Genomic DNA, 27,306 nt, shown 5'->3' with positions numbered 1-27,306 from the left:
GAGTTACATGGTGATGGGCAGACACCTGACGCCGGAGCCAGGGATCGAACCGTGATCCCCAGCATCCAGGTCAGTTACCCTGGCCGCTGCGCCACACCTCTTCCCCCTCAACAATTAGTTACCAGTAGCAGCAGCAGTGCTTAACTCAAAGCTTTTGGCCATCAATACCCTTATACTCCTTTCACCTTAAGAAGGAAGATGTTGGTCAGGTCAACAGCCAGTGCTTAATTTGAGCTGGTGGTGGCAGATGGGACCACTGGTACTCATTTTTGGGGAACTTTATCATAGTTGACCCATAACAAGACAGAAAAGGAAGGAGGAAGAAAGAGATAGAAATACAGTGGGAAAGTGGGAAACAGTGGAAAAAAATAACATGCTAGAGTTAAAGAGTGTATGGTGACAGGGAGTGTAGGGTGACAGCTGGAAAATGGATGATGTGGAATAAAGATGCACAGTTTCGGAACTCTGCATTCTTGATATTCAAGTGCACCGACCGAAGGATTTTGAGCAAAGTTTTGTGCCCCAGCACTTATTCATTTACAAATTAAGCACTGATTGACACTGAAGGTCCTATGGGAGTACCAAACAACAATGTCTACACCTGAAACTCAGGCTCAGATTTACTAATCTTTGATGCAATGCAACACGGTAAGCCAAGCTACTGTGTTGCATAAAGGAGTGAGGGTTGAACTGTGTTATATTTATAAAGATATAGCTCTGTTTTACTCTCTCCTTGATCTGGTGCACTTATGGCTGCTTAGCGACCGCCCAGGCCACCTTGTTCCATGGTGCAAGGATGCCTGTGTTGGGGATAACATTATTTTTGTGCAGGAAAGAATACCTCCCAGCAGAAAAACAACCCTTAAATGTTTATTTCTCTTTGTGTGTGAAAAGCGAAGAAGAAGTTTAAATACATCTCTTCATTACGCCAAGGTCGACTAGGCACACCATTTTGGTGCACCCAAGGTCTACTAACTTTAGAAATTTGGGGTTGTATCAAAATACATGGGTGGATGCACAGGAACGCCCTTGTTCCACCCATGTAATACCTCCCCGGCGCAGGGCAAGGCAAGGCAGTGCAAGGCACTGCGCTGTGTTACTTTGCAAGTGAGATGTGATGCAAGGCCATGCAAATATAGATGTGCATGGTTTAGTAAATGTCACTAAGCACTCGTGTTGAGAAATTGATTGAAAAGGCCATCAACATCCAGCTACCACATTTCATTGAAGCCAACAATATCCTAGACACCTCTCAATCTGGATTCTGATGCAACCACAGCACCAAGACCGCCCTCCTTGCCGCCACTGAAGACATCCATGCCCTTCTCGACCAGGCCATACGGCAGCTCTCATCCTCCTGGACCTATCAGCGGCCTTAAACACCGTCTCCTGCTGCACATGAGCAACCAGGCTCCACAACGCAGGCATCCAAGATAAGGCCTTAGACTGATACGATCATTCCTGTCAGGCAGAACCCATAGAATAAGACTCCCAGCCTTTCTCTCGGAACCAACAGAGATCAGATGCGGAGTACCCTAAGGATCCTCCCTCAGCCCCACACTCCTCAACATCTACATGGCCCCCTCGCAACCATCATCAGAGACCACAGGCTCAACATTGTGTCCTATGCCGATGACACCCAGCTCATCCTCTCCCTCATCAAAGAACCCAACATCACCAGGCACAACCTCCAAGAAGGTATGAAAGCCATTGCAGCCTGGATGAGGAACAGCTACCTGAAGTGCAACTCAGAGAAAAGAAAAGTACTCATCCTAGGCTCTGTCCCCTCTGCATGGGAAGCCACCTGGTGGCCCCACGCCCACAGAAACCCACCCTCCCCAACAGACCATGCAGGTAACCTCAGCATCATACTTGACTCATCACTCACTATGAATCGTCAGATCAATGCTGTATCCTCTGCATGCTTCAACATCCTCAGCATATGCTGCAAGATGTACAAGTGGATCCTTCCGACTCCAGAAAAACCGTCACTCACGCACTCATCACCAGCAGACATGACTACGGCAACGCCCTCTACGCAGGAATCAACAAAAAACTCTTCTGCATACTCCAGACCATCCAGAATGCCACAGCCAGACTTATCTTCGACATCCCATGACACAACCACATTACCCAACACCTCCGTGACCTCCACTGGCTCTCTGTTGAAAGAAGAATAATGTTCAAGCTGCTGGCACATGCCTCTAAGGCATTCAACAACACCAGACACCAATACCTCAATGACCGAATCTCCTTCCACGCCCCCAAGAGAAACTTCTGCTCAGCTGACCTCTCCCTAGCCACAGTCCCATGTTTTTACAGGACCAGAGCAGGTGGAAGATCCTTCTCCTACCTCGCAGCCAAGATATGGAACAAAGTCCCACTTCAACCCTGACGGAGCCCAACACTGCACAAATTCAGGAAGGACCTCAAGACCTGGCTCTTCAAATTACCCCAACCGAGCTGCTTACACCCACCCCCAGTTTCTTGACACACTCACGAGTGAGTAGCGTGTTCTAAAAAACCCTGATTGATTGATTTGCGTTAACTTGCGTGATGCATGGATGACACCCTTGCGTAGTAAATCTGGACCTCAATATCCATTTACATTGCCTGTCATTCTATAAGTAAATATGTCTCTGTTTAGGAATAAATCCCAGAAATGTAACTTGCATTCCAATTATAACCATCAACTGATTCCCCCCCCCCCCCCCCCTCCCCATATGATAGCTAATACTTCATTTGCCACAAAATGAACCCATAAATCCTACTGCTTACCAGCTGGGTACCTGTTGAAATCCACTGAAAGACGATGTACAAAACACAGAAATATGACTACAACCAACACTGCTATCAATGATGTAATTTCATATATCATTAAGGATTTTATCAATGCAGTAATTGAACATGTCATGAGTGCTGTAATAAGTGAGGGTATAAGCAGTGCATGGCAAGGGCATAAGTTATAGTGATTTTAGGTCATGAGTTAGAGTTACTTGAGATAACTATAACTGATGAATTTCAGTGCTTTTTGTAGTACAAAACATTCTGATTTTAGTGACATTTTCACCTACCTAACTAACCTAACTATAACATCTCCATTTAATCTTTGTTTCTTTCAGTAAACATCTAAGGTTTTTTTTAATGTAAAGCAAGATATTATTGCAATTCCTAACTATAATGTCACTTTAAGTAATGATATAAACAGGTTTCATTTTAAGTAAGCCAGACCTACTGTCTTTGTCAAATAGTCAGAACTTCACAATATAAAGAGAAGCCTTTTGGCTTTATCAGGGGTCAGTCAGCAGGTCAACATATATAGTGCAAGCCTACTGGCTTTATCAAACAGTTACCACAGTAATTTATCAGTATTTATAACCCACTGCTTTCCATATTATTACCCACAGTGCAATGTTGGAAAACAGTATTTTTTACTATATTATTTAAAATAAAGATTGAAAATGTGTTTGAATTATTTTAACAATATTCAGGCCAAAGCCAGCCATATGGCCAACCACATAGGGGCATTGCACTCCAGCTATAAAGCAAACAGCTCCAACTGGAGTGCCTTTAAAATTATGGTAAGCTCTCCTTGGCTTATGCATTCAATAAGCCAAATGACTTGCTATTATTTTTAAATAAACAGTCCTGGCAGGCTGCTGCAATCATGTATTTTAATTGTTGGTGGTGCCCCTGCCCTCCTTGGTGCAACACAAACCTATAATGTCTGAAAAGAAGCCCATACAGTGTATTACTGTGTGCTTCCAGGTCGGGAGCAGTGTATATAAAATAAGCAGCTTAGTTGCTATAATACAACTATTTCACTTTTTTCCTTTTTTTCATTTTGCCCTTTTACTCTTGTGTGCCGCATGTCATCTGGGGCCCCCACAGCTTTTTTAAATGTGTGGGGTAGAGGTTGCAGCCCCAAGCCCCCATGGTCCCTTCTGGCTCACCAGCCAGCACACATACCGAGGGCTGACGGGAGCTAGCCATTTTTTTACAGTGGGTGCCAAAATAACCAAATCAGCCCGTATCAGTGGCTCAGGGAAGGTGGCTACACAACCCTTATATATAGGGCTAGGTCTAGTAGCCAATCCCCACTGTGCACTGCTAAAGGCCATGTGCAGCCTGGAATTGGCTACCTGTGGCAAACCCCTGTTGCACAAGGCCGAAGCTATGAGCAGCATGGTATTGGCTGCCTGACGGTTGATTGCCCACAGGGCCTGGGGGCAAGACAGTTGCTGCAGGAAACCCCAAAACAGGCCAGGCCCTGTGGCCAACCCCCTACCGTGGGGGGTTTGCCTTTACTCTTGGCAAGAAAATATTCCTTTACGTTCAAATAAACCTGTCAGGGTCTGACAAAGGTGCCTGCCTAGGGGATAGACTACATCTACCAGAATGCCTTGCATGTAGTGGGTTGTCTTCAGAGAGCATAAAGTCCTAGGGAAGCCTGCAATTGGTGCTCGTGATTTGTCCTATTGGATGCTGTTGTTAGCGGACGCCCTGTCCCCGCGGATCTGCTGGGAAGGCGTGGTTCGTTTTGCTCTGCGGCTGTGGAGCAAGTTTGCGCTGAGACGAGTGAAGTCACTCGTCATTGTTTTGTGTTTGTTACCCGCGAGGCGCGTGAGACGCAGGATTGCCCCCTCAGCGCTCTTGCGGAGTTATCGACAAGGGAGAGGTGAGTGGATTCGGAGACGCCGAATTGCCCCCTTCGGTTCACTCACGGAACGCGGTAAAAGAACCGCGTTACAGACACCGGCTGGTGCTTTGGTTCATCGTATGCGCGTGAGACGCAGGATTGCCCCCTCCGCGCCTTTGTGTTGTTTTTTCTTTAACTCTTTGAGGATGTTGGTGGAGACGCTCGGATTTCCCCCTCCACTGCACACCGAAACTGTGTACTGTTCGTAGAGCCTATTAACGACGTACAGGAGACGCTGGGATTGCACCCTCCTGTTGTTCGTAACTGTTTTTTGCCCTGATCATCAAGCAGGAAGAGCCGGCTGGCTACATTTAAGTTTGGGTTTTCATCTTTAGTTCAGGAACATCGGATGCTGTATTATCAGTTGGCTAGAAACTTGGGGAAGAGGCTGATCTTCCATTAGTCCAACTGTGAACTCCTTACAGCTCCCCTTCTCATGGCACCTGGTGAGTGATTGCGGTTTGTATGAAAAGGTGACATACACACATGAGGCATAGGGGGTTGCAGGAGGGCCCTGATGGTTGTTTCATTTTCTTTCCCTTAGTCCAAGAAGGGATACAAACAAGGGAAGGGTTGTCTCCTGAGCATTATCAGGTGAGGGTCACTACATGTACTTGTGAGACTGAACTAGGAAGTTTAGGGAGTGGTAGGTTAACTTGTTCCTTTTGTCATTTCAGGGCCCTATCCTGGATGTTCCTGTTTCCTATCTATTTTTCCCTCGCCTGACTGCCTTGCACTCTGAAGGTTTATTTAATTGGAGTGCAGGGACGTCTGGAGGTGGACCCCATTTGAGCATCACTCCGACCCTGAGGATTAGCAGCCGTGACAGAATCACGAGCCCACGTTTAATTCTCCTCCTGGTCGGAAGGAAGTTCAAAGCATGGCATCCATGGACGATGTGCTCCAGGCCTTGCTGTTGGTACAGCAGGAACTGGCTGCGTCTAAGGCAGAGACCACTGCCTTAAAAGAAAGGTTAGACCGACAACAGGTCAATCCTTTTGATGCGGCCCCAGGAGGTCGTTCTATTCAAGTGACGGTTCCTCCACCAATACCTTTAGCCAGTCCAGAAAGATATTCTGGTGACCCTCAGAGAATTCAAGCCTTCATAACCCAAATTACCCTTCATTTTTCGTGTAGACCGGCATCGTTCCCGAATAACATGTCCCGAGTGGCGTTCGCCATTTCCTATCTGTCAGGGGATGCAGCAAACTGGGCGGTTCCCTTCGTCAGGAATGACGATCCCATATTGAATGATTGGACGGCTTTCCGCAGAGAGTTCGAACGGGTGTTCGATCGGAGAGCTACCACACTAAGTGCAGACAGGGAATTGCTGGGGTTCCGACAAGGGAGGAAGGATCTAGTGTCTTATATGACTACTTTTAATCGTCTTGTGGCTGAAACAGCCTGGCCCGAAGACAAAAGAATGGCATTGTACTATCAGGGCCTGTCAGACGAGTTAAAAGATGTGATAGCGCAGATCGACCCCCGGGCCCCAACCCACAACATGTGTTGATTTGATCAATCTCACACTGCGCTTAGACCATCGATTAGGAGAGCAGGGAGGCGACCGCAGGAAACATGATAGGCCTTCTGATACTGTGGGACATGTGCTTCCACCCAGTCCACGGACTGGTGATAGTACTACAGAGCCAATGGATGTAGGAGCCATCCGGTCCCCTCTTACCAAGGCAGAAAGAGAGAGTCATCGCTCGCAGGGGCTGTGTATGTATTGCAGGAAGAAGGGACATTATGTTAAGGAGTGTCCCTCCAAACCCAAGAGGTCAAAAACCTTTTATTCCGCTAAGAAAGTGGCTCTTACCACTGTCGATCCCGAGAGCAGTATTGACAGCAATTCCTTGAGCAACAGGTCGGAAACAAAAGAATGGAGGTTGACTTTGTTGGCTTCTGTTGAGGGCAAAGCCCCTGTGATGCACGTTGCCTTATCCACCTTGTTACAGAGCCAGGGCAAAGAACATGCTGTGTGGAGCATGATAGATTCAGGGGCTTCTGGGAATTTTGTGGATGTAGGCTTGGTGCGTCGGCTGGGGTTGGGAAGAGTAACTACGGCTAACCCAGAAACCGTGCTGGCCGTGGATGGTACTCCCCTGAAATCCGGTCCTATCATTGAGCGTACTGAAGAAGTGGTGTTAGTATTGGAGAATAGCATTGTGAAACATGTTGAGAGTATAGTACTGAACATCATCGAGGCTCCACAATATGAGTTAATTTTGGGTATCCCCTGGCTGGAAAAACACAATCCTTCCATTGATTGGAGGGAAAAAACCGTAAGCTTTCAGTCAGAGGAGTGTCAGAGGGTTTGCATGAATACATCTTCCTCACACACAATAGCCTTGACTCAGATACAACACAGCCACTGCCGTGGAAAAGGTAACAGTTTTACCTATGGAATATCACGAATACAGTGAAGTGTTATGCGAAACCCAGGCCGAAGTACTCCCCCCCCATCGGGAGTACGACTGTAGAATAGATCTGGTTGAAGGTGCTGTTGTTCCATCATGCAGGGTATATGCCTTGTCTGAGCCCGAATCCAAACATTTGCAAGAATACTTGGCACACTTTAGTGCTATCGACTTTATTAGACCCTCCAGATCACCAGCAGCGTCCCCTTTGTTTTTTACAACGAAGGCCAATGGGGAGTTGCGTACCCTCATTGACTATCGCCAGTTAAACAAACAGACTATACGGAATCGGTACCCTCTTCCACTCATCCCTGTGCTTCTGGATCAGGTAAGGGAGGCAGTGATTTATACACGGTTGGATCTCCGTGGTGCCTATCACCTGGTCAGAATCCGCAGTGGTGACGAGTGGAAGACGGCCTTCAAGACCAGATATGGCCTTTTTGAGTATCTGGTAATGCCGTTCGGGCTTTGCAACGCCCCGGCGGCGTTCCAGTACTTTCTTAACGATGTACTGAAGGCATATCTGGGCCAGTTCGTCATCGTATACATCGATGACATTCTTGTCTATTCCGATTCACGCAATCAACACACCAATCATGTCCTCCTGGTGTTACAGAAGCTGCTGGAGCACCGGCTCTACTGTAAACTCAGCAAATGTGAGTTCAATGTAGATGAGGTGGAATTTTTGGGGGTTATACTCACACCTAGAGGGTTTCACATGGCATAGAGGAAGATTGATGCTGTGAGTGCATGGCCAGTGCCAAACAGTGTGAAAGAGGTGCAGTGTTTTCTTGGCTTCGCCAATTATTACAGACGTTTAATCTCTCAGTTCTCCTTGTTGGCTTCCCCCATCACTAAATTGCTTCGAAAAGGGGTCCCCTTCCTGTGGAACACCGAAGCCATGAGGGCTTTTGAGTTACTGAAGAAGGCGTTTGTTACTGCACCAATCCTGAAACATCCACAACTGGACCTACCCTTTATAGTGGAGGCAGATGCCTCTGATTCGGCAGTGGGGGCTATTCTATCTCAAAGAGACAGAGAAACAGGTCAGTTGCATCCGGTTGCGTTTCTGTCCAGGAAATTAAATTCTGCGGAGACCAATTACACAATATCCGAAAAAGAACTATTGGCTATAAAAAGAGCCTTCCAGGAGTGGAGACACTACCTGTGGGGGTCACAACATCCTATAACAGTGTATTCTGACCATAGAAACTTGTTGTTCATGAAAACTGCTCGCCATTTATCCCAACGACAAATGCGGTGGATGCTGTTTTTCGCGGAATACAATTTCATTGTCACTTTCCGTCCTGGATCAGAAAACAACAAAGCAGACTCACTCTCCAGACTAGGGGGAGACCTGGTGTCAGATAAGGAACAAATAAGAGCAATAATCGCACCTGAAAAGGTGGTGTGCCTGGTAACAGCTGACCGTTTTATCGAACAAGTACAGAAAGACCGAAACCAGGACCAATGGCAATCCTGGGCAAGCCAGAACCGTCTCCGAAGTATCCAACATGGTATACCCTTGCATGGTGGGAAATTGTTCCTCTCCTCCCATGACCTACGGCTTCAAGCCTTCAACTGGTGTCATGGGGAGGTATTGGCCGGACATCCCGGAGTGAGAAAAACCGTCCATCTGGTAAAGCGTCATTTCTGGTGGGAAACACTGACAAAAGATGTTGAAAAGTGGATAGGACATTGTGATACTTGTGCGAGGGCAAAAGGGGACCATTCAATGAGTCGTGGGAAGCTCAGACCATTGCCCACTCCGTCCCGTCCTTGGCATACCATCAGTTTGGACTTCATCGTGGGGTTGCCCTTGGATCAAGGATACAACGCAATCATGGTAGTGGTGGACAGCCTGACAAAAATGGGGCATTTTATACCATGCAAAAACCTCCCTACTGCCAGCCAGACTGCTCAATTGCTGTTAACACAAGTGGTCCGGATTCATGGTATTCCACGAGTGATCATCTCGGACAGGGGACCGCAGTTCGTGGCCAGGTTCTGGCACATGTGGTGCAAGGCATTGAGGGTGGAAGACGCTCTTTCCACCAGCTTCCATCCTCAGACGGATGGACAGACCGAACGACTAAACCAAACACTCAAACAGTATTTGAGGTGTTATTCGGAAGAAGCTAGTCATTCGTGGGTCTCTCTTCTCTGGCTGGCGGAGCTGTCATACAATAACGCATGGCATAGTGCAACAGGGGAAACACCGTTCAAGGCCAATACAGGTTTTCACGCCAACACTCTGCCTTTGACCATTCCGGGAGAAATCCAGAACCATCCCACTGTGGCAGCCCATGTGAAGGCTCTGTTAGAAACACATCAACGAATACAAAAGACCCTTGTCCAAGCGAAAACCTCATTCAAAAAATGGGCGGATAAACACCGGCAGGAAAGTCCTCTGTATCAGATTGGGGACAAGGTTTGGCTGTCCACAAAGAACATTCGATTTCGTTACCGTAGTATTTTCCATCCCCGATTCATCGGTCCTTATTCAATCATCAAGAAGATCAATCCAGTGGCTTACAAGCTGAAGTTGCCTATGTCTATGAGGATACACCCGGTGTTCCACAGCAGCTTGTTGAAGCCGGCTGGTTCCATACGAAGCAAGGCCGCACCGCCGGTGCTGAGGGACGGTCAACTGGAGTACGAGGTGCGACGCATTCAGGACTCAAGGTTCCGTCAGGGGAAGCTGTGGTTTCTCGTATCCTGGAAGGGGTATGGCTCAGAGGATGACTCGTGGGAGCCTAGTCAAGACGTTCATGCCCCACGGTTGATCCGCTCATTCTACATCCGCAATCCGCGGAAGCCAGGCGCTAGGAGGCACAGGGCAGGGGGACGTACTGTCAGGGTCTGACAAAGGTGCCTGCCTAGGGGATAGACTACATCTACCAGAATGCCTTGCATGTAGTGGGTTGTCTTCAGAGAGCATAAAGTCCCTGGGAAGCCTGCAATTGGTGCTTGTGATTTGTCCTATTGGATGCTGTTGTTAGCGGACGCCCTGTCCCCGCGGATCTGCTGGGAAGGCGTGGTTCGTTTTGCTCTGCGGCTGTGGAGCAAGTTTGCGCTGAGACGAGTGAAGTCACTCGTCATTGTTTTGTGTTTGTTACCCGCGAGGCGCGTGAGACGCAGGATTGCCCCCTCGGTGCTCTTGCGGAGTTATCGACAAGGGAGAGGTGAGTGGATTCGGAGACGCCGGATTGCCCCCTTCGGTTCACTCACGGAACGCGGTAAAAGAACCGCGTTACAGACACCGGCTGGTGCTTTGGTTCATCGTATGCGCGTGAGACACAGGATTGCCCCCTCCGCGCCTTTGTGTTGTTTTTTCTTTAACTCTTTGAGGGTGTTGGTGGAGACGCTCGGATTTCCCCCTCCACTGCACACCGAAACTCTGTACTGTTCGTAGAGCCTATTAACGACGTTCAGGAGACGCTGTGATTGCACCCTCCTGTTGTTAGTAACTGTTTTTTGCCCTGATCATCAAGCAGGAAGAGCCGGCTGGCTACATTTAAGTTTGGGTTTTCATCTTTAGTTCAGGAACATCGGATGCTGTATTATCAGTTGGCTAGAAACTTGGGGAAGAGGCTGATCTTCCATTAGTCCAACTGTGAACTCCTTACAGCTCCCCTTCTCATGGCACCTGGTGAGTGATTGTGGTTTGTATGAAAAGGTGACATACACACATGAGGCATAGGGGGTTGCAGGAGGGCCCTGATGGTTGTTTCATTTTCTTTCCCTTAGTCCAAGAAGGGATACAAACAAGGGAAGGGTCGTCTCCTGAGCATTATCAGGTGAGGGTCACTACATGTACTTGTGAGACTGAACTAGGAAGTTTAGGGAGTGGTAGGTTAACTTGTTCCTTTTGTCATTTCAGGGCCCTATGCTGGATGTTCCTGTTTCCTATCTATTTTTCCCTCGCCTGACTGCCTTGCACTCTGAAGGTTTATTTAATTGGAGTGCAGGGACGTCTGGAGGTGGACCCCATTTGAGCATCACTCCGACCCTGAGGATTAGCAGCCGTGACAAAACCTAGAAATTCACTCAAAAAACAAATGATAGAGTAACATTATAGTTAAATGAAATGTTTAGTAGCCATGTGATTCTTTAAACTAAAAAAAACAACAGAAATACACCAGTGGTATTTACAGTTATCTCAAGTAACTATAATTTGAGCCTTAAGGTAACTATAACTAGTGCCCTTGTCTTGCGCTGCAAATTATCCCACATATTACATAATTCATGACATCTTTTATGACATAATTGATAATATCACTGATAAATCATTAATAAGAAAACAGTGCATGGCGGCAGCGTGAGTTATGGTTACCTTAGGGCACGAATTATAGTTAGATAAGATAACTATAACTGGTGAATTTCTTAAATTTTTTTAAGATTAAAACATTATGTTATTACTGAACATTTCACCTAACTATAACGTTACTTTAACCTTTGTTTTTTTCATTGAATATCTTACCTACTGGCAGTCACCAGCAGGTAGTTATTGTTAAGACCTAGAATCCAGAAGAAAAGCGTTTTTTGTTTTGCCAATAACATTTTTGCTTGCTCGCGGTCCTCAACGTCAACTTGGCGACCGTGAGCTAGCAAAATGACACCCCGGCGAGACTTTTTCTTTGTTCGCGATCAACATCATCAAGTTGCCGATCGCGGGTGTGGAAAATAATCCTTCCAGCGAGATACTCAAAGCGGGAAGGTCAGGTTTCTCATTGAGAGTGGTCGTGTATGCTCGCGACCGCTCGCGATGAGAAACTACCAGCCTGCATTGAGAAAGCTGCCGCTCAAGTAAAAATCTACTCGAGTGGCAGAAAACGACAGCTCGCACTGTGCAAGATGCCATTTTCAATGATTGCACAGTACAGACAAGCACCCAAGACTGTGCAATCATCATGAACAGCGCACTACGCAGTTCACGTATCACGATGCGTAGTTCGCATAGTGCGAAGTGCACTTTGCATAGCTACACGTATGGCTACTGCGCGAACTACGCCCAGGGTTACCCAAAACGCTTTTTCCCCATGCAATTTTCCATAGGGATTTGGAACACGACTACAGCTCGAACCGCTGGATGGAATAACTCCAAGTTTGTCAGAAAGGTAGCTCTTGGTCCAGAAAGAGCCTTTCTGTTATCTTGTGTAAATCCGTTCAGTCGTTTTTTAGATCTTAAAGGAAAAACAAATGTGTATATCTAGGAATGTGAACTCTCTGCGGATTCCCCACAGGGAATCTGCAAAGTCACGCGCCACCAGCAAGGCCCTAATTGGCTGGCCACAACCTGAGAGAAAAGTTGCAGCTGCCATTTTATGTATTGAGCATCAGTCCCTTTGGCTGAAACATAGGCTCCATTTATATGAGCGAGTCATGGGAGAGGTTCCCTGACCCCATGTTTGTGTTACATAGATGTCAAAAGCGGCAAGAAACTGCCTACAAAAGTTTTCTTTGCCAACTGCGAGCTCCGCAACTCCACAGTGTAGCTCAGCACGGCCCCTCATGTAAATCCACAAATAATCCATGGACTCCCTGTAAATGTAAAACAATATATATATATATATATTCTCAAACCCCACTCACAGACCCACAAGACACTCAGACACCAAGTCACAGTCTCACACAGACACTCACTCCCCCTCTCACAGACCCACATAGACACAGACCCACTCACAGACCCCTGGAGACAGTCACAAACCCAGTCAAAGACCCACACAGGCATTCATACACCCACTCTCAAGCCCACAGACATTCACCCACCCACAAACAGAACCAATCAGACACTCCCACACACAGTCATAGATCCTGTGCAGACCTGTGAATCCCTGCAAAGTTACATGGGAGCCGTGCTGAACGTCACGGAGGATTCACAGATTTTTTGGGCAAAAACTGCCAAATTGGGCTTCTTCGCAGGAAACATGGAAAAGATTGAATAAATACTGACCATGTAGAAGTGGTATAACATAAATTAAAGCGGAAAGGAAGCCTGTGATTTGTTAACTAGAGCAGCTTAAGTAAGAGAGCATGGTAAAGGGCAGCCGTTTTAGCTGCTTTTCTACTGAGAGGGGTAGTGGTTTGCATGGAGATTTGGATTCAAAACAGATGTTACCAGACATAGAAATAAAAATGAGAGTACAGCAAAGAGTTTTTACAGGAATGTTGATTAGGTCGTAGTATATAAAAGTACATTTAGATAAAATACAGTGAGTGTAAGCTGAAAGAAAAGGTGTAGTTTCTAGATGATATACTAGAAGGGAAAATAGAAGGGTGCTTAGATGAGAAAATTAACTAAAAGAAACAGTGTGCAGAAAAGAAGAAATTAATAAAGGTGTTTAAAATTCAATGTGGGTGCTTGCTTATGGTATGTAATTTATTAGCATGTTATATGTACATGCTCACCCAGTGACGCAGGCACTTATCGACCCAGTTCCACTCCCACAAAAACATTTATGCACCTATCACTTATATAGCCTGACAGTGACTGCAACACTCAGCCACACACCCATAAAACTATTGATACACCCATTACTCATCTGTATGTCCACTTTTGAGTACTAGTTTAACCTTTAGAGCCTGGGAGGACATCCTCAGAATGCAATCTGCTCCATACTCTTGACAACAGACAATCCTGATTGTAGTTGACATTACATTCGGGGCCTCTAAGGATAGTGGCTCTAAGAAGGAGGGAAAGGACTGGACAAAGGTTCCAGAGAAGAGAGGAGATCCCCTACAGAGAGGAAGTTCTCAATTGGATTCGATACAGGAAGTAGTGTCTCCTCCAAAATCAAGTCTCCTGAGGCGCTCAAGGACAGATAGGCTGAGAGGGACCTAAGGTTGCAGCTGACCAAGTTGGCTGAAAAGGAGAGATAGACTGAGGCTGAGAGAGCCTTGGAGGAGAAAAGGGTCTTATTGGCTCATGAAGTGACTGTCAAGATGGTGGAATTGAAGGCCAAATAGCTTTTAGAGTCTAGCAAAATGGTGGAAGCAAACCTACTGTGTCCACGGCAGAAGAAAGAGTCCACAAAACCAGAGACTTGGTGCCTGACTGTAAGAAGGGAGTGATATAGACAGGCTGTTTCAGACATATGAAGTAGCACTAGATTATACTGAAGATCTCTGAGGAGGATCGGGGAGCTAGCCTTTGGAGTCATGTTCCTGGTGATAGAAGGGGCTCCTTACTGGCCCTAGAGGAGGGGACGAGGTTGACATGTCCCATGTTAAATGTGGCACTTGTCAGTAAGTATGAATTCATCCCAGATGAGTGCAGGTGGAAGTACAGAGGCAATCAGAAACTGTGTTACCAGTCCTGGGAGCATTTTGTGGGGTGCTTTCGAAATGTTTGTAAAAAGTAACCCTGGGCAATGAACTCCACTAGCATGAGTTGCGGAGATTTGGTAACTTCGCATTTAATTGAAAACACAAAATTCATGCAAAAATTCCCACTCCGCTACGCAATGGGGTTACCTACTGTACTCCCCACAACCTTTTGGTAAATCAAGTTTACCTTTACATGCTTTAAAAAAATATATAACCAATTTACCAAAGTAAACTTTGAAAAACATCAGGCAATGAGAAAGGTGATGATTTTGGGGTTTCCCCTTACCTAGGGGGAGGGCGAGCAGATGCCTTGAACACAAAGAGCATATCATGCAGAACGACTCAGTGGTGGTCCCATCCTCCTAGGACCACCCCAAGCAAAGTTATGGGCAAAAATACAATGCCAATCAAATGCCCAGCAAAGTATTATGGGACGATATTCTAGAGTTTAGTGAATATTATAGTATTAGCTCTCAGCTGAGTCCGAGAGCCTGCCCCTTGAGGAATGTTTTGCTATTGGATACTATAACATTTACCACACCCTAGAATATTGTCCCATAATGCTTTGCAGGGCCTTAGGTTGGGATTGTATTTTTTGCCCATAACTGTGCTTGGGGTGGTCCTAGGAAGATGAGAACACCACCAATCGTTCAGCATGATGTGCTCTTTGTGTTCAAATGTACTTTTAAGTGATGGGACTACCATGTAGCCCCAAAGAACCATTCGCACAGCTTCATGCCGCCCCTGGCGTGCATGTTTTCACCAAACTTTTTGAGCCATTACTTTTATATTCCAACTTTTCTCTGTAATCTTTTTCCTTTCTCTTCATTCATTATTTTTCACTCTTTCATCCAAATCCACAGACCGGGTAAAAATGCCAATTTTCATTTTTCTAGTATTCAAACAGTGTCAATCCAGGCTTTTCGAAAGAATATGGATAATGCAAAGTTCAACACAAGCATTCTTTATTTCTTATAAAAACCCTATGCATTTCGGGCCACCCATGGGCCCTTCTTCAGGGGTCACTACAATAAATAATGTGTTCAAGGTATCTGCTTGGTTCTCTCCCTAGGTTAGTGAAGACATCAAAATCATCACCTCTCTCATTGCTTGCTGTATTTTCATTTTCACTTTTGAGAGATTATATGCATTTTAGCATGTAATAGAGTTACTAGTCGTTTTACCAAGGATATGTGAGGTTTTTGTTTTATTAATTGAGACGGAGTTGTGGAGTGGAATTCACTGAGTTTTTGATCAATTCTGCAGTATTCCATGTAGTGGTACTCCGCCAACTATGCCCACCCTTAGTAAAAAGTACTGTTGTTTTGTAAGACGTTTTAAGCTTTTTGTTATTTTTCAAAGAGAACTATTAAGGAAGAACTGGCTTTGCTAAGAAAATAGCTAAATATTTCTGCTGACAGTACTATCTGCATCTATGTGATTGGAAATACAGTACTTGCTGCTTTAGGGTTTTTTCCTCAGTGTCTTTTGGAATGCTTCATGTAATATATTATTCTATGAAAGAAAGTACAGACTCATCTGTGTCTGTTCCAAATGTAGCTGCATCTTTTACCCAGGGCATGATACTCTTTTTGTTGCAGATGAAGGACAGTAACATTTCAAATCTGGGCTTAATGTACCTGCATACATTTGACAGGTGTATACAGCAAAGTTCTCTTGGTGTCTCGAATTTGATGTCTTTAATGTTACAGTTTGTTTGTGGTAAAACGTGATGAAATCACCCCATAGATATATTCTTCACAGCTCAGAGTATGGAACCAAGTTTATTTTTTGTAATAGTCTTCATTGTTGTTTTTTCCCCACTGTTCATTGATGATTCTTTCAACAGTACATCACTTTTGGTGTATGAGTATAGAACCTGAGAACAGAAAAAAATGAAAATGCACCCACAGAGGATATTTTTATGGTGACAAACATGTGTTATTTCGCACACTGAGTAAGTATCTCACTTAAATTGTTGTAGGTACATGGGATTAAAATGACTGCAGCTGATGGTGGCTCTCTCAAGCGTGCTGTACATGTGGTTTATCCTGCCATACCTAGTTTGTCCCTCAACATTTAGTTGTGGCCCCTTTCCGGAATTGTTTTTGAGTGCTTCCACATGGAAGTTGTCCCATGTTAATAATTGTTTGTAGTGCACCTGGATAGGTGCTTGCTGCAATTGCAGTACAGATCTTTATCTGTAACCTTTTTTTCCCTTGACAGTATTGTAATAAGTTTTAACACATCACTTTGGTTTCTGCTCCGTGAAGTACTTGTGCACAAAAGGGCATTTATAAGTAGTTAAATAAGTTATGTTATGTTTGTTTGTTTAATTGTTTGGTGTAAATTGTTTTGTAATGTTTTAATAAAATGTATTTGCAAAGTTATAAAAATGTATATTAGTAATTTAACTTATGGGTAACAAACACACCCATACAGGTACACATACATGAACTCGCACAACTATTGAGTCTTTTACACAGGTTCTGACGCACTCGCACACATACACTCATACAGCTAGACCTGCTTTGCCGGCGGAGTATTCAGAGTTTTGCCACTCCACGTTCTGCTTGGAGTTTGGCAGAAACTCCGCAAATCACCAGCAGAGTAGAGTTTACCAGCTCATGCCTCTGACGCCTACTCGGCGGTGCACCTCTCCCAATAGGCAGCCAGCATGTTGTCATGTGGTCACTGGTCTCTTGGATGCTAGTTGTCACTCCCTGATTAAAGATGGCAGACAATGGTGAACCAGCACTCGGGCAGCAGATGGAGGACAATGACCACTGCAGCACCCGTGAAGAGAAATCTCCTCAAGGGGAACTGTAAAATAATGTTTACAATTACACTTGAGGAGATTTTATTCACCCAAGAGAACCGTTTGTAGCTCATAACTGCATACCCAGGTTCTGAGGGACACAGGGTAACACCATTATATTTAATGGAGCCTGTGAAGAGAAGCACAACTATAATCGAGGATAAATGGCATTGTGGGTCAAGGCATTGGGAGTGTCTGGTGTCTCCCAAGGAGCTGTTAGCGAGCGGCTACCTCTGTCTTGACCTTCCGACACGGCACCACCTCCAGCGTGCTGATAGGCTGATGATGCCCTTAAATATAAGAACCTGGTATGTGTATTTGATCACTCACGGTGACAAAGTAATATGACCTAAACAGTGAGTGAAGTAGTAGATCACAAACAATCATGTTGTCCCATGGGAAAGTGTTTGTTTTATTGTATTTCTGGCATGTGTACTGAAGTAGGCAAACTTCAAAGGGAAGTCATTGTAGTGCACAAGACCCTGCCTTTCCCTGACCTGGCTCCAGAAACACTAAAGGCGGTGAAGGCAGCTTTTTGTGCAGACCGGCACAGGCCTATTTAGTCGTCAGTGACAACTCCTCCCACCACTCTCGTTCAGGAAGATCCACTAGCCTGGTGATGGAACATCAGGCTATGCAGGGCACACCTGAGTTTTGTGTGACTGTCTAGAGTGAATTCAAAAACAGCCCACCTGTCACCCTCCATCAGATGTCGATTCCACAGGCAGGCAGATGCACAGAATGATAAAGAATGAAAATGCTCACTTTCTAAAAGTGGCATTTTCAAACGCACAATCCAAAAACCTACTTCGCTAAAGGTGTATTTTTAAATTGGAAGTTTAGGGACCCCAAACTCCAAATCTCTATCTTTTATCAATTGGAAACAGCACTTGTATGAGGTTATTCCAATGTTAACCTATGCGGCAGATAGTCCTTGCCAAAGTGAAAAATGAAATTAGCAGTATTTCACTATCAGAGCATGTAAAACACACAAATACATATGCTACCTTTCACATACACTTTACCCTGCCCATGGGACTACCTTTGGCCTTCCTTAGGGATGCCTTCCATGTAAAAAAAAATGGAAGCTCTGGGCCTGGCAAGTGGGTGCACTTGCGATGTCAGCAAAACAGTTTAAAACTGCCCTCAGAGACACTGCAGTGGCAGGTCTGAGGCATGGTTGCAGGCCTACTCCTGTTGGTGGCACAATCAGTGCTGCAGACTCTAGGTAGCATTTGAATTACAGGCCCTGGGCACACACAGTGCTCTTTACTAGGGACTTACCAGTAAATCAAATATACCAATCATGGATTACCAATCATAATCACAATTTACACAGGGAGCACTTGTGCTTTATTACCAGTGGTAAAGTGCCCATAGTTCTATATCCTGCAAAAATTAAATGCAGTATACAGTCAAAAACAGAAGGTAAGAAGCAAAAAGACAGGGGAAAAACATGCCAAAGGTGCCAGATCTAGCATCCAGTATGTTAGGTCTCGGTTTTGCACTCAGCTCAGTAACACTAACACAGTCATGGTCAAATTTGCCCTCATCATCTCCTTCAGGGTTCGGCAACAGAGAAGCAGGGCTCATTATTTTACATCTCCTGTTGGAAACATTTTCTGCTACCAAAATAATTCTCTCATAGCGTGTTAAGCAGATATTTGTCAAATTCTCTGTGTGGATATTGATCATGAGGATCTCAATAGAGTGAGGGACAACCACAATGTGGAGGGCACCCCATCACTATTCCCTTGATTTGCTGAATGCTAAAACTCACTGCTGCAACTGCTTTGAGACAACCAGGCAAAGCTGCTACTATTGGATCAAGTGTAGCTGATGGGGTGCTTAGTCTAACCATGGGCTTCGGTTAGTAAAGACAATGCATACCAACCTCTTTCATGACAAAAGAGTACAACTTATTTGTATAATCTGGCATTCTAAGAGCGGGTGCCCTCCAAAGTATGCCTTTGAGCTCCTGGAAGGCTTCCATGCTTTCGTCACCCTTTGGTATCGGGTCATTAACATCAGTGTGCGTCAGGCTCAGTAAAGGCCTAGGCTACAAAGAAAATCTCTGGATCTATTCTCTGCAGTAGCTAACCATGCCCAAGGACATTCACACTTCTCTCTGTGTCATTGGGAACTTCATCTTAAAACTGCCTCTATGCATTCATGAGACACTTGCTGCACTCCCTTTTCTATTTGATTTCCCAAATGCTAAACTTCCTTTTGACAATACTGCAGCTTCTCTGGAGAGACCTCATGCCCATTCTCAGCTTGAAGGACTGGGTTATTTAAGACCCAGCGGTGCCAGGGGACAACACCTGAAACCTTCGTGGGTAACCTCCTCCGGCGTACAAGTGACAGAGACACGGGACACTTCCTTCGGCATCAAAGATTCGAGCTTTATTTACTGCAGGGAACACAGAAGTCACGGCAAGTACAACGCGTGCTACTTGTGGAGACTGCTTCAAATTGGTTCTGTGGATCGCTCCTTTTATACATAATTCACCCATAGGTTTACATGGTACACAAAGGTTTATGGCTTGGTTCCCATAGTTATCCCCCAGAGGGGTCGTTCTGGTCTCTTTGATACATTCAAGATCCGGAACATAAGTGCGGAAACATTTGGTGGATCCCAACTGTAAAAACCCATCTTCCCACCATTAGTGCATTCCAATCAGCAGTAAAACAGATCGAAGGAAGAACAAGGACAGGTGCGGAGGAAGATGGGGACAGTGGGGAATTGGAAAAGGGTGTAAAAGGGGAGGTATCGGGAAACACGAGCTCCTGGCATCAAAGGGACGTGCCTAATGAGATGCACGGCTGAGACAATAAACCGGCACGGCAAGATGAGCCTCGAGCGGGGCCGTTTGCCTTACAGTATCATCCCCCTCATCATAAAGACATTTTCAAAGGACATGTGTCTTCCATACATCTCTCGGGAATCCCAGGGTCGCGAAGCGGACAGCGTCCGTTCGCTGACTACTTGAGGGCAAGAGACAAAATGGATGCCATATCTAAGATGGAACCCGTGGGTACAGATAGAATAACCGACATAACAGACGAACGGTTTAGGTTAGCACAGTGAAACTGCATACACCCACTAAACTCGTCATTTGCGGTTCATAGATACCAGACTCGACCATATTCGTGCGAGTCAAAAACATCACTTACAGTTGTCACGGAACCTCAGACGCTCCTTTTGCCCTCATGTAGGCAAGCCCTAGTCGGAATCATATTCGATATTCATCAGACCATCTAGATGTTGCTGTAACATAGCTCTGTCCAATCGAGCTTCTTTGGTAACAGGGGGCTGTCTTATACACGCTGTAGCACAGAGGCTACATAAGGCAGGACCACACTGCACGCAAAGGCAGCACGTGAACAGGAACGCCACAACAACTCCGATAATCATCAGAATCTTCCAACCCCAAGTCGACATCAGGCCCCAAAACCACCCAAGTAGCGTCCAATCCCCTACGTCCACGTGTATGGACTCAGAGATCTTATGCAACTTTGAGATGGCTTGATAAACAGTCGGAGCGTTATCAGGAATGAAAATACAGCAGCTCGAATGGATCACCTTGCATACCCCACCTCGATCTGCTAAGATCACGTCTAAAACCATACTGTTTTGTAACGTCATAAGTCTATCCGCCTGAAGTTCTGTGGTGATATTACCAAGGGCACTGGCAGTAATATTAGCGGTCGATTCCACCACTCGAGTCAACTGTCTCAGGTTCCTACTATTAATCATAGGCCCCCAAAACGGGAGGAAACCCTTGAAAAAGTCTCCTGCCTCTTGACCGGCAGTGTCCTCTTCGCTAATTACGCCCCTCACAACTCTATTCTTGTGATAGTCTGCATCTACAGTGAACGTCGGAGGCAACAAATTTGCGATAAAACATGAGCCCACAAAGTCGAAGGGCAACCATGCATACGCACGATCATGGCAGATAAAGTATGTACCCTTGGCAGCCAGAAACACAGGGGACGAGACCATCGGCAAAATGTAATTTTCAGTGCAAGCACTCTCTCCAAGCCGGGCTTTCGATCTTCGGCCACGACCTATTAGACAAAAATTACCAATGTGGGGTACGACCCATATCGGGGGCGAGCTTTTAAGCTGTTTTTCACTAGTGAACACACTATACTCGCCTCTACTCAGGACCCTATAGGCTTGTACCTCTTCTTCGGGAATAAGCGATGGCTCATAGATATCTCTATCTAGATCCTCTATCGCTATAGACAAAGGCTTTTGATACGAGCCAGGGCCAGAGTAGGGGGATCGTGGCTCTCGATTGGGGTGGGAACCTAGTGCGCTTCGAAACATTGTTTGAAATGCTCGAGCGGAACCCTGGGAACTGTACGGCAAAACCAAATATGGAATTCCCTTATCTGTGGTATGTGGCATCAACCCACACACCCAACAATTTGTGGTGTTAATCACTAACTGGTGTTGGTGAAGGAGCTGAATAAAGGAATTATTGCGAAATTCTGCACGTCTAGCCTGCTCGTGTTCGGGTAAGATATGGAAAGAATGAGGAGATGCAGTAGAGGTGAATTTAGAGTCAGAAGTAGGAATAGGTGTAGGTATGGCAGAAGGTAAGAAGTATGACATCATATAGTACACCCCACCCGCCAGTAATGCAGAAACAATCAAAAGCAATACAAATATCTGAAACATAAAGCATTTCGTACGACTAAGTTGCTGTAGCTCGAATCTTTGTGCCTGTACTCTTTCCACATCCATCAGCTTTGAAAACGCCATCCCCTATGACCGTCCGCAACGTTTCTTGACGCACTTCGTTCTGTGTAGCAGTAGTCAATCCCTAGGAGTTCCCAGGAACCGACGGTCTTTAACCTAACGTCAAGACCTACTAACCAGAAAGAAGTACGCGCGCGGCCCTACGGCCTTTATTTACAATATATATATATGCAATGTCTCTCAGCTGTGGAAGCAAAAATACATAGGAAAAAGAACCCTTCAATATGTACAAGAATAATTGCAATGATACAGGTGTTCAGACTGATCGTGGAAAACGGGATAATGTAATTGCCAAGGGCAAAACAACACTTTATTTGTCCTTAGTACTGGATCGCAAAAAGTATCGAGTTTTCCCAGGACGTGTCTGTTCATCGAACAAAGGATCCGTTGAAGAAACAGAGTTCTGTTGATCAGTCGAATGTTCTGGTCTCGAGTCTTTTGATGACAAATGTTCAACAGTATCTTTCTGCTGCACTGGGGATTCTCCGACAGGTTGTGCGTCGCTGAAAGGAACAAACGCCGGCAATCCTTCGGACTCAGTTGAAGCAATGCCCTTCCTTACCCACGAGTCTGCCGGTAACGGAATAGGAACTTTCTTCGTATGGGTGGCATGCACCCAATTTTTCCGGCCCTCTAAACGAACGGCAGTTCTCGTGGCAAGGAGGACCTGGTAGGGTCCGGTGAACCTGGGCTCCAAGTTCTTCTTCCGAGAAAAGTTTCTGGTGACCACCCAGTCTCCAGGCTGGAGCTGGTGGCCTGGACCCTCCGTCTGCGTCGGCAATGCTTCGTAAACCTGTTGGTGAATTAACCTCAGTTTAGCAGTCAGATCATGAAGATAGTCAATCAACATTGGGTACTCAAGATCGCGGAACACACCTGGTCTAGGGACCCCCCACACATTCGCAGGACGACCGAACACTATTTCATAGGGACTAAGCCCTACTAGGGAGTGTACGGTTGCCCTTGTTGACAGTAAGGCTAAGGGTAAAGCGTCAGGCCACGAAAGACCAGTCGTAGCCTGAATCTTTGCCAGTTTTAGTTTAAGGGTGCCATTATACCCTTCAACCAAACCAGCTGATTGGGGATGATTGGCGCTATGGAATTTTTGATTAATTCCAAGGCCTTTGCACACACTCTTCATTACACTCCCCACAAACTCACTTCCGTTATCAGACCACACAACCCGAGGCATTCCGTACCGAGGAAAGTATTCCTTCAGTAGGATTTTTGCCGTTGACAAAGCAGTGTTGTCCTTGAGAGGATAGGCTTCGATCCATCGGGAGAACGCGCAAACCACAACCAAAACGTATTTCAGGTTATTGAATCGCTCCATATGGATGAAGTCTAATTGAATCACCTCAAAGGGACACGAAGGGGGAGAAAAACTACCAGGAGGAGTTGGGGTTCCCTTACCAGGATTGTACAACATACATACCATACAGTTCTTAACCAATCGTTCAGCACATTTCGTGATACCATCATTCTTCCACACAGGAGACAGCAACTTACAAATACCTTTCACGCTAATATGTGCTAACCCATGTGCCATTGTCACAATAGCCAGCACATACGCATCTGGCAACATCCATCTCTTATGTTCCGACAAGTCTACCCAACAACCACTCGCATCCAACTTTCCCGTACTTTCATTCCACTTCTTCTTTTCAGTCTCAGTAGCCTCATTTTGTATCGCCTTCACACTCTCAATAGTGTCCTCACACATACTAGTCTCCGCAGGCCACCTAACCGAACTTGCCACATACATCCGAGTGCTAAGGTTCCGGGCAGTCTCCTTAGCAGTCTCATCCGCAAACGCATTACCACATCCAACATCATCCGTCACCTTACGATGTGCACTACATTTAACAATCGCTACCTGTTTAGGCAACGTAAGTGCATCCAAAAGATCGTTCACAAGCTGGCCATGCTGAATCTTCGTACCATGCGATGTCATAAAACCTCTCTCTCTCCACAACCGTCCAAAACTATGCGCGACACCAAATGCATACTGACTGTCAGTATACACATTCACACGTTTATCTTTTGCTATCACACATGCTCTAGTTAGGGCAATCAGCTCCGCAGCCTGGGCAGAATTCTGATTCAATCTCGCAGCTTCCACAACAGTACTCAAAGTTACAACAGCATACGCAGTGGTCACATCACCATTCGACAATTTAAAACACGAGCCATCTACATACAATGTTCCATCTGGATCTTCTAAAGGAGTGTTTTTAAGGTCCACTCAACCTTTTGTTTCCTCCTCTGTTCGCAAATAGCAGTCATGGGCTGCTATTTCATCTGACTCTGTACTAATGGGTAACAAAGTTGCCGGATTCAGAACATTGCAACGTTTTATCTGAATATGACTTGCCAGCAACGTCAACTCGTATCCAGACAACCTCGCGCTTGTCAAGTGCTGAGTTTTCGTACGATTCAAAAGAGTGTCGACTGCGTGCGGAACCATCACCGTAAGCATATTATCCATGACCAATCCTGCTGATTGTCGGATGGACACCGCAGCTGCCGCTGTTGCTCTCAAACAACTCGGCAATGCTCTAGCTACCGGGACCCAAGGTCGCGGAAAAATATGCACATGGATGTTGCTTACCACCAAAAGGTTGCGTTAAGACACTCAAAGCACAACCTTCCCTCTCGTGAACATATAATGTGGACGGCTTACTGTAGTCAGGGGTACCTAACACAGGAGCAGAACACAATGAATCACGTAATTCAGAAAAACTTTTCTGACATTCTTCCGTCCATGGTAAAGGAGTTGGAACATCCTTGCACGTAAGAGCCACCAATGGTTTCGCTAGCAATGAAAAATTCGGGATCCACTGTCTGCAGTACGACGTGATACCTAGAAAGGCACGCACATCTCTTTGTGTTGTTGGCACAGTCATTCGTGCAATTGCTGCAATTCTCTCTGGGGTCAACCGCCTCCCCTCCTTTGACAATAAGTGACCTAGATAGGTTACTTCTTGACAACAATATTGGAGTTTAGAAGGTGACACCTTGTGATGTAGGTCACAGAGATGTTGCAGCAACGACACCGTAGCAATTTTGCAAATGTCCTGAGTATCCGCAGCTACCAATAAGTCATCGACATATTGGATTAAGGCCGCACCAGCCGACAACATAAACGCATCCAGTTGACCCTTCAAGGCTTGACTGTAAATCGATGGACTCTCACAGTGGCCTTGAGGAGCGCGTTTAAACCGGAAGCTGCGCCCACCAAGAGAGAATCCGAAAAGGTCTCTGCTCTCTTCAGCAATCGGAATACTGAAGAACGCATTCTTCAGATCAATCACCGAAAACCAAGACGCAGAGGCTGGAATCAGAGTCAGTAGCGCCGTGATGTCAGGCACAACAGGGAACTGAGGAATCACAATTTTATTTACCTCCCGTAAATCGATAACAAAACGATAAACAGGTGGTTTCGAAGGATCAGTTCGTTTTAAAATAGGCAGTACAGGGCTGTTGCACACGTTCCCCCGAGTCTCTTCAATAACGTCTTTGTCGATCAAATCATAGATGATCGCTAACAGTGCTCGTTCACCATCAAGAGAGATACGATACTGGGGAATATGTGGCAATCGCACATTAGATTTCAACTGAACAACATAAGGGGAGATGTCAAGCAGGCCCAAATCATTGGGACCTGTTGCCCATAAAGATGCAGGAAGAGAACTCAATTCCGGTGGAAGCTTATCGAGAGACAAGTACATAGGAGAGACAACCCTCTCTCCTAACGTAAGCTTTACACCCACAGGAGAACAATACAGAGTTGCATACAAACGTTTTAGCAAATCCAGACCCAAGAGATTTTCACCACAACCAGTAGTCAAAATCAACGGAGCTTCAAGCTCACATGGTCCAATTGTAAGAGGCAAAGGGCGTGAAACTGGATTGCTAACGGGGGCGCCAGAGAATCCAACGGAAACATTTGTTAAGCCAGACAAAGGTGCGCCAGGGAGTTTCGAATGCATAATGGAACTTTTCGCTGCACCAGTGTCCAACAGAAAAGGCTCAACGACGCCCGATGTAGCAACTGCGACGTAAGGCCCTCTCTGATCAACCGGAACTGATACCACTCCCTCTCCTTGTCTATGGCTGTCCTAGTAATTACTGTCGTCAGTTCCCTGATCGACGTAATAATCGTCTACGTTGTACTGCGCAGATCGTCCTTGCGATGATCCACGTTGATCAAAACAATTATTAGAGTTTGATGGGTTATCTGATCGATCGTTTTGAGCACCACGACCTCTACCACGTGATGCCTGCTGCGAGCCACCACGACCTCCTCTAGATGAATTACCACTATTGCGATCGTTCAAAACAGGACAGTTGAATTTTATATGACCCTCCTGTCTACAATAGGCACATTGATTGTACCCTAACGAAGATCTTTGGGAAGAGGAGTCATTTCTAGATTGTGGTCGATTAGATTGCGACTGCAATCTATTTTGCTGAGAAGCATTCTGATTCGAACGCGGAGGATATGCTTGCTGTAACAACACTTTAGTTTTAAGTTCTTTCGTCTTTTTATCAGCTCGGTCGTTCTCCTCTTTCTCTCTGTTCTCATAATACTGTGCTGTAGCCAATATTTGAGCCGAGGTAGAAACGGCCCACGCACTTTCAGAGTTTTTCAGCTTACTGCCCAAGTCAGGCAATAAGTTAGAGACAAATTTATCCACGAACAACCGTTGACCACCCTCAGTGCCCATATCCTGCCCACTATGATCGATGAATGCCTCCTCAAATCTCGTAAAGAAGTCGGAGAAACTCTCGTCCTTTTTCTGCTTACAAGCTGACAATTTGTCCCAATTCACCCTCATAGCTGGCATAAGAGTTTTCATTAATGTAATTATTCTCTGAGGGAGAGCAGCAATCAACTGCTCGGGTTTAGCACCACCAGTTTGCAACCCATCCGCCGCTATAATGGCAGCCCAATCACCGCCCAATTCGTTAGGATGGTTTTCCTGACGAATCTTAGCCCAGACCGGTTGCGGTACTACATTGCCAAACAGCATATCAATATCGGCAAGATTCATTATCGTAGCATCCACGAGCTGCGATAACTCTTTATAATACCCTGCAGGATTCTTGCGAGGGTCAGGCAAAGACTGCTTCACCTGCAACACTTCTGATCGTTTCCATGGGAGATGAATCCATACTCTCTGGAAGTAGGGTGGAACAATGGGGTTAGCATTAGGATCGCCTGGCATCCACACAGGTGGAACTTCCCGCATGGGAAATTGACCAG

The sequence above is a fragment of the Lissotriton vulgaris genome, chromosome 1_1 (genome assembly GCF_964263255.1).
Source record: "Lissotriton vulgaris chromosome 1_1, aLisVul1.2, whole genome shotgun sequence".
Lineage (NCBI taxonomy): Eukaryota > Metazoa > Chordata > Amphibia > Caudata > Salamandridae > Lissotriton > Lissotriton vulgaris.
The sequence above is the reverse complement of the archived record's forward strand: the minus strand, read 5'-3'. Positions refer to the sequence as shown.